General features: G+C 39.0%; 1 non-coding gene across 1 annotated transcript; it reads left to right on the forward strand.

Annotated features, from left to right (window-relative positions):
• The first annotated feature begins 4,972 nt into the window (after positions 1–4,972).
• LOC140283316 (U2 spliceosomal RNA) lies at positions 4,973–5,163 on the forward strand. Its single transcript, XR_011910023.1, has one exon. It is a non-coding gene; the product is annotated as a U2 spliceosomal RNA (small nuclear RNA).
• Positions 5,164–9,292: the final 4,129 nt, after the last annotated feature.

Consider the following 9,292-nt stretch of genomic DNA (forward strand, 5'->3'; position numbering starts at 1 on the left):
TAGAGGACGATCTCTCTCGTTGGAAGTCCTTACCTATATCACTTATGGGGAGAGTTACAACCATTAAAATGATGATACTACCAAAAGTTAACTATTTGTTCTCAATGATCCCCATAAAACCATCTGCTACTTGGTTTAAGTCACTAGATTCATGCATCTCCAAATTTCTGTGGAAAAACAAACCACCACGTATTAGTTTAAAAACCCTACAGAAGACCAAGGACAGTGGTGGATTAGATTTACCTCATTTTCAGCACTATTCCTTAGCCAATAGGTTACAATATATATCAAAATGGTTTAAACCTTGTTGTTGTCACAGTTCCCAGAGACGTTGTAATCGTTGAGGATTCTATATTCACCCCCTCATTAGAGGCACGTGTTGCAGATTGATGACACTGAATCTTCTTCTCTGTTCATTGCTGGCATCATTCCCAGCATCGTAAGTGTTCGTGGCATTGTTAGCCTCTTCTTCTGGATCTTGATATCGAGCATCCTTTTGTATTTCTGGTTTGTAAGTCCTCTCTCTTCGTTCACCGGAGTCTTCGTCTCTTTGTCCTTGAGTTTGGTGATTTTTTCTTCTTTTGATGCCTTGACACAGTGTGACAGGTGATACCACATGGGAGATCCTTTAACTTGGACTGCTGTCCCTGTGCTGCGAAATGGCTGTGCTGCTCAAATGGTCTCTCCTTCATCATATACACAGTTATTTATACATCACCTTCCACCATGAAGCGTTGTCCCTTTTTGTTTCTCTCTTTGTTCTTAAAATGCTGTTATAAATGTCTAAACCAATCCATTAAACTAGATCATTTTGGCAGTAAAGCGATCTACAATGTGCTTGGTCGCAAAGCTGCTCATCTGTGGTAATCAGCTCTTCAGAAAGGCATTCTTCAATTGATTTCACTCATTTTATGTAATAATTTTGTGATTTCCTACAAAACTACACTTCTTCTCCCATCTGTCTGAGTATTTAATATTGTCTGGGTCCCGTTAAAACATGTATTTTTCCCATCTAATTCCTTGTTTGCTTTAAAACAAGTATTCCCCATTTTCTATCCCTTCAGTAGCCAACCTGTTTGTATGGAGTACACTGGAGCAACTTGACTGATCAGTAAAACACTGCTTTTGTTGTCACCGCAAGGCTTCCCCCGTCGGTTGTTTCACTGAGACACTACTGAGTAACTACAACTCAACACAGTTTATACACATAACATTCATATACATACTAACAAACAAACAAACAATAATTTATCGCAATTTTCTCATCTCTGTTTGAACGTACACCCAGGTAAATATTCCTGTAGTCTTCTCATACCGACTATGGACCCATTCATTGTTTAACTTCACTGTTTTGCAAATCCTAATTGAATATTACACATTGACATTGAACTTTACTGGATAAGCAGGTCTTCATTGCATTCAGCAGCCTATATGTGAGCATTTATGTGTAAGCTGTTCTTCTTTGCATTTATCAGCAGCAAGCAATTCTTCACTGCACATGCATATGTAAATAGTAAAACAATTCCAATGTGTTAGCGAAACCTTCTATATCACAGTGGTTTCTAAGGTCTATTTTAAGTTCTTTGCCATCAGTGAGATGACATTGTTTACAAAGTGTGTCAAATTATCACTGAAGATCTTTTCAGGAATTTCAAATCTAGAAATGAGTTATTTTACGCGTGATTTTGCTACTGAGAGTGCATCTGCTTGTGCACATGGAAATATTTCAGACCATTTGGTAAAAACCTCTGTTGTCACTGAGCAGAATCATTTCCCTTAACATTAATTTAGTTCAATGAAATCTACAAAATAATGAAATAATGAAATCCAAACAAATATGTTGAAAAAGATACACTGGCTTAGGGAATTATCTTCGTTTTGGTCTTAGATTGCCCTGTGGAATGTATTTTGCACATATTTGACCTGCTAGACAAAACTTTATTCATTTATTTATTCTAAAAAAATGTTTTTAATAATTAGTAAAACCATATGCTGTAAAAACCTGGTTCATTATTGCTTCCATCCCTCCTGTTGAAACATGACATGGTCCGTGGCTCAATACTGCAGCATATTTAAACAAATTCTTTGGCAGTATGGTTTTCCTTCCGGTCATTCATACGAGTCTATTGTAGATGGCAATTGAATAACATCTAATAATGCTAAAATATTTGTAGTTTATACATTTAGCTGTGGATGTCAACATACCTGTTTTTCCAATGCTGTGTTAACACATGTACAGTTGAGAAGGCATACTGACTGTCAGTGTAAACGTTAACAACCTTTTTGTTATTTAATTTACAAGCTTCAGTTAAAGCTACCAATTCGACTGCTTGAACAGAGTAATTTTTTGGTAGTGGTTGTTTTAAGAAAACTTCAGTTTCTGTTACTACTGCAAATCCTGTAGCATTTGTGCCATCAGGGTTTTTTTCCTTGATCTGTTGAATAAATATAGTTATTTCTGCATTTTCATAACGTATATCAGTTAAGTCTGGCCTGGGTAAAACACTGATGGTTATTTCTGGCTTTCCATCTGTGGGGTAGGTAGCAGTGTGGATGGATTAAGTGTAGCACATCTCTCGACAACAAGGTGTGGCTGTGAAAGAAGAACTGTTATGTAGAAGAGATGTCTGGTAAAGATATTTTGTTAAGTAACCATATCACAGCCACTGCATGAGGTACCTTAAGTGTTAATGGGTGAAATAACACCATTATTGTTGATGCCTGCACTGCCAATGGCTTCTGGCCATTGATTCAAAAGTACGATCTCGTCCCTTTTTCCCCCTTTCAGTGGACACTGGCCCCTAATTACCGCAATTCAGCAGGGGGTCTTTCATTAGGAGTACTGGACTCCCCCGTGCACGGTTTCAGCTCCGACCCTGGACAGCGGAAAAAACGTTGAGATCTGGTTTGAGGACCCAATTGTTGAGAAAAGTCTCTCAATGAGACTCAGAGTTGCTGGAGTCAGTTAATGCAAAGGTTTAATCTTGCAGCAAGTTCAAGAATGTGTGTGTGTATGGGTGTATGTGTGCGAACGTGTGTGAGTTTGTGTGTGTGAGAGTTTAAAGAACCTGTTATCCACAGGCAGGCCTTAACTAGTATGGCACGGGTCCAGCCTGTCTCATCTTTTTTGGAAGGTCCAGCGCTCGGCCGTAACCCTTCTGTCTGTTTGGACTCTCACATACATTCGGTTAATCATAGAAAAACGAGAACAAAACTTTTTAGCCCCTTAAATTCATAAAACAGACATGGTGCAGTTATTTCCATTCTAGAAAATAAGAGTAATCACCACCATTCCTATAAATTCTGGATATTCTAACAATCTGAATCTTTTTTAAATGTTCGATGAAGCCCTTTGCTGTTCTGTTTAGAGACTCAGCTGATCATAAACCAAGTTTTGCTCTTGAACCAAGCTTCTAAACTCTTCACCTTTTTCATTTCTCAGTTAGTATTCACTTTAAAACTGATTAAAAGAAAAATTAAATGAATGCCTATCAACAAATGTGGGATCTAAACTCTAGTGCTTCCTCTAAAATAATTTCCTTTCTCAATTCAGAAATGTGTGTGTGTAAGTCACAACACCCGTGACACCAAAACGGCTTTCTTTTCTCTCTTTTCTCTACACTCTGCACTGTGAGCACACACAACAAATCAGAAAGGCTTTTTTCTCTCTTTTCTACATTATGGACTGTGGGGACACAAAACCGCTCTCTCTTTTTTTTTTTTTTGATTGTGTGCCAGGGCGTTGTCTCACGTATTAGATTATGCTTAAGATACGAATGAGTTTATCAGTCACATCAGAATCCATACATACTGATCCTCCCGTAATAAAATGGTCGGATCTTATCAAACATACTTTGTTTCTTGTGACAAGTCAGCGAAACAGCGTATACACGTCAAGACACTGAATCAAGTTTGCCACAAGAACTCATAAGTTTGGCAGTATTGCTCTGCCGTCAGCAATCATACACCCATTTTATTTTCATGAGACATGTGCAGGCACCTGTTCATCTACTGTTCTATCACTATGAATTAGTTTATCTATTATCAATAAGGATACTTCTACAACTACTATCAAAGTATGTCCGGACTTCTTATGTTGTCAGTTGCTATATATCAATAAGTGGGTTGCTACTGAAAAGCATTAAGCATGTCACACAGCCCAAACATATAACATTTCAGGACACACCACACAGTTAACAACCACAGTGAAGCGTGTCAAAGCCCAAACATGTAACATTCAACAGGACACTTACACAACACATTCAAATCAAACAGTCAGACAACATACAAGAACCTATACCCCAGCCGGCATTGCTCCCTGCCTATTTTCCTACAACTCACTATGTGTGCGCACACCTTTATTCACAAACTCTTCAACTTATACTCTATTACCGAAGCTGCTACAGCTCGATTGGCCAAATACCCTTAGATCCTATTTCGGAGAATTTGACATCTGCCTTGCATGTAACAGATTAGCGGTTTAGCAGTTTTAATTTAGTTTGAGTGAAGGAATTCATTTTATAGCAAAATCCGAAATCGTGAAGAACTCATGGAAGTAAGCTTATTCTCGGATTCCTGAATCTTTAGATTTGCTCTTTCTTTTACTGCAAAGTACAACGTTGAGCAGCACTAATGAGTTGTTTCTATTTTTGGCAGGCTTTACCTTTGCGGATGAAGCCCTTTCTGTCTGTGCAAAAGAAATCTTGTTACTGTGCAGAGTGACTTCTCTGAGTAGAGTCGCCTTACTTGTTGCGACTGTGCCAATGTTCGAAGCTGGAGTGCAAAGTTGTTGCTTGAATGGTGCTCGCTGGAGCGTGCGGTAGTGTAAAGTTATACCATTTAAAAGGGCTGAAGAGTGCTCAGTGCAGCGGGTGGGCCGAGGTGCAAAGTGAAACTATGGCCATAAAAAGAACACCGCTACAAGTGCGCATTGTGCCAGGAAGGGCCCTCAGACGTGAACCAGTGGACAGTTATCGCTTCTCGGCCTTTTGGCTAAGATCAAGTGTAGTATCTGTTCTTATTAGTTTAATGTCTGATGTGTCCTCTATGCGAGGACTACATATTAAATGGATTTGTATCAATAGGAGTTGTAAAAGGAGCTTGCTCCGTTCACTCCAAGCATCGACCCGGTACTGTAGTGCCCCTGGGAACGGTGCGCTCTCCTCTGCTCTTGTGAAAAAGCAAACAACGGTGCAGGATCGAAGTTTCAGGGAGCCCAAGATGAAACTTTCTTTTAGTCTGCTGAGAAAAGAGAGTGAATGCGAAGTAGACTTTAACACAGTTCTGGGAGCGAGCCGAGTGCGGGCTAACCAGGAGAATTGCTAATTGTCATAATAGCTTTAAACAAAAAAGAACGTTGTACTTTGCAGGATAGGAAAGAACAACACTAAACCTTTAGGAATCCGAGAATAATCTTCTTTTCACGAGTTCTACACAATTTCGGATTTTGATATAAAATGAATTCCTTCACTCAAACCAAGTTCTTTGTCCTTCATATTTATTCATGTCTAAATAGCTTTAAACAAAAAAGAACGTTGTACTTTGCAGGATAGGAAAGAACAACTCTAAACCTTTTCAGGAATCCGAGAATAAGCGTCGATTGACGAGTTCTACACAATTTCGGATTTTGATATAAAATGAATTCGTTCACTCAAACCAAGTTAAAACTGCTTTTGTCCTTCATATTTATCCATGTCTGAATAGGTTTCAACAAAAAAGAAAGTATTACTTTGCAGTATACCAAAGAACAACACTAAACCTTTAGGAATCCGAAAATAAGCTTCTTATCACCAGTTCTACACAATTTCGGATTTTGATATAAAATGAATTCCTTCACTCAAACCAAGTTAAAACTGCTTTGTCCTTAATATTTATTCATGTCTGAATAGGTTTCAACAAAAAAGAACGTTGTACTTTGCAGGATAGGAAAGAACAACTCTAAACCTTTTCAGGAATCCGAGAATAAGCTTCTTATCACCAGTTCTACACAATTTCGGATTTTGATATAAAATGAATTCCTTCACTCAAACCAAGTTAAAACTGCTTTGTCCTTCATATTTATCCATGTCTGAATAGGTTTCAAGAAAAAAGAAAGTATTAATTTGCAGTATACCAAAGAACAACACTAAACCTTTAGGAATCCGAGAATAAGCTTCTTATCACCAGTTCTACACAATTTCGGATTTTGATATAAATGAATTCCTTCACTCAAACCAAGTTAAAACTGCTTTGTCCTTAATATTTATCCATGTCTGAATAGGTTTCAACAAAAAAGAAAGTATTACTTTGCAGTATACCAAAGAACAACACTAAACCTTTAGGAGTCCGAGAATAAGCTTCTTATCGCCAGTTCTACACAATTTCGGATTTTGATATAAAATGAATTCCTTCACTCAAACCAAGTTAAAACTGCTTTGTCCTTCATATTTATTCATGTCTAAATAGCTTTAAACAAAAAAGAACGTTGTACTTTGCAGGATAGGAAAGAGCAACTCTAAACCTTTTCAGGAATCCCAGAATAAGCTTCTTATCACCAGCTACACAATTTCGGATTTTGATATAAAATGAATTCCTTCACTCAAACCAAGTTAAAACTGCTTTGTCCTTCATATTTATCCATGTCTGAATAGGTTTCAACAAAAAAGAAAGTATTAATTTGCAGTATACCAAAGAACAACACTAAACCTTTAGGAATCCGAGAATAAGCTTCTTATCACCAGTTCTACACAATTTCGGATTTTGATATAAAATGAATTCCTTCACTCAAACCAAGTTAAAACTGCTTTGTCCTTCATATTTATCCATGTCTGAATGGGTTTCAACAAAATAGAAAGTATTACTTTGCAGTATACCAAAGAACAACACTAAACCTTTAGGAATCTGAGAATAAACTTATTTCCACGAGTTCTACACAATTTCGGATTTTGATATAAAATGAATTCCTTCACTCAAACCAAGTGAAAACTGCTTTGTCATATTTTTCAGCAAGTATGGTCGGACATTCACACCTACTCACAGCCGAACACCTCCGCTCCCGCATTTGATGGTGTATAGTCGGGCATTCTCACCATTTCTCATCAGGTTTTTGCAAATTATGATGACATTCACACCTGCTTTTGATGTTGTATGGTTGGGCATTCGCACCTTTTTTTACCCATTTTTCAGGAATTATGGGTGGACATTCACACCATCTTACAGCTGAACACCTCCTCTCCCGCATATGATCATGTGCGGTTTGATATTCGAAAAATTTTCTTTCATGTTTTCTAGCAATTATTGATGGACATTGAGACCTTCTTGCAGCTGAACACCTCTGCTCCCGCTTTTGATGGTGTATAGTTGGGCTTTCGAGCCTTTTCTTCCCCAGTTTTTACAAATTATCGTTGGACATTCAGACCTTCTTGCAGCCGAAAACCTCCGCTCCCTCTTTTGATCATACATTGTCGGGCATTCGCACCTTTTCTTAACCACTTTTTACAAAACATGGTTGGACTTTCACACTTTCTTGTAGCCGAACACATCCCTTCCCGCTATTGATTGTGTACAGTCGGGTATTTTAACCTTTTCTTACCCGCTTTTTACCAACTACGGTCGGATATTCACACCTTCTTATGGCGGAACACCTCCGCTCCCTCTTTTGATGGTGTAGGTTCGGGCATTCGAACCTTTTCTTACCCGCTTTTTACAAACTATGCTCGGACATTCAAACCTTCTTGTAGCCGAACACATCCAGTCCTGCTTTTGATGATATATGGTTGGGCATTCGCACCTTTTATTTACCCATTTTTGAGGAATTATGGGTGGACATTCACACCTTCTTGCAGCTGAACACCTCCTCTCCCACTTATGATCATGTGCGGTTGGATATTCGAACATTTTTTTTCATGTTTTCTAGCAATTATTGATGGACATTCAGACCTTCTTGCAGCTGAACACCTCCGCTCCCGCTTTTGATGGTGTATAGTCGGGCTTCCGAGCCTTTTCTTCCCCGGTTTTTACAAATTATGGTTGGACATTTAGACCTTCTTGCAGCCGAAAACCTCCGTTCCCTCTTTTGATCATACATTGTCCGGCATTCGCACCTTTTCTTACCCGCTTTTTACAAACCATGGTCGGACTTTCACACCTTTTAGTAGCCAAACAACTCCGCTCCCGCTATTGATTGTGTACAGTCGGGTATTTTAACCTTTTCTTACCCGCTTTTTACCAATTATGGTGGGACATTCACACCTTCTTACAGCGGAACACCTCCGCTCCCTGTTTTGATCATTTATGGTCTGGCAATACTACCTTTTCTTACCCGTTTTTGAGTTATTATGGCTGGACATTCACAGCTTCTTGCAGCCGAACACCTCTTCTCCCGCTTTTGATGATGAATGGTCCGGCATTCTTACCTTTTCTAACACATTTTTCAGCAATTATTGTCGGTCATTCACACCTTTCTCATCAGCTTTTTACAAATTATGATCTGACATTCAAACCTACTTGCAGCCGAACACCTCGGCTTCCGCTTTTGATGGTGTATATTTTGGCATTCGAACCTTTTCTTACCCACTTTTTACAAACTATGCTCGGACATTCAAACCTTCTTGTAGCAGAACACATCCACTTCTTCTTTTGATGATGTATGGTTGGGCATTCGCACCTTTTCTTACCCATTTTTCAGGAATTATGGGTGGATATTCACACCTACTTGCAGTCGAACAGCTCTGCTCCCACTTTTGATTATGTTTGGTTGGATATTCGAACCTTTTCTTAACTGCTTTTTACAAACTTTGGTCGGACGTTCACACCTTCTTGCAGCCGAACACCTCCGCTTTCGCTTTTGATGGTATATATTCGGGCATTCGAACCTTTTCTTACCCACTTTTTACCAACTATGGTCGGACATTCACACCGTCTTTCAAGTGTAACACCTCTGCTCCCTCTTTTGATGGTGTATGTTCGGGCATTCGCACCTTTTCTTACCCGCTTTTTACAAACTATGGTCGTACATTCAAACCTTCTTGTAGCCGAAAACCTCCACTCCCTCTTTTGATCATACTTTGTCGGGCATTCGCACCTTTTCTTACCCGCTTTTTACAAACTATGCTCGGACATTCAAACCTTCTTGTAGCCAAACACATCCACTCCTGCTTTTGTTGATGTATGGTTGGGCATTCGAACCTACTTGTTGCCCGCTTTTCATTAATTATGGGTGGACATTCACACCTTGTCACAGCCAAACACCTCCGCTCCCTGTTTTGATCATGTATGGTTGGACATTCGCACCTTTTCTCACCCAATTTTTGCA

The sequence above is a fragment of the Leuresthes tenuis genome, unplaced genomic scaffold, assembly GCF_036924035.1.
Source record: "Leuresthes tenuis unplaced genomic scaffold, fLeuTen1.0.hap1 SCAF_23, whole genome shotgun sequence".
Classification (NCBI taxonomy): Eukaryota; Metazoa; Chordata; class Actinopteri; order Atheriniformes; family Atherinopsidae; genus Leuresthes; species Leuresthes tenuis.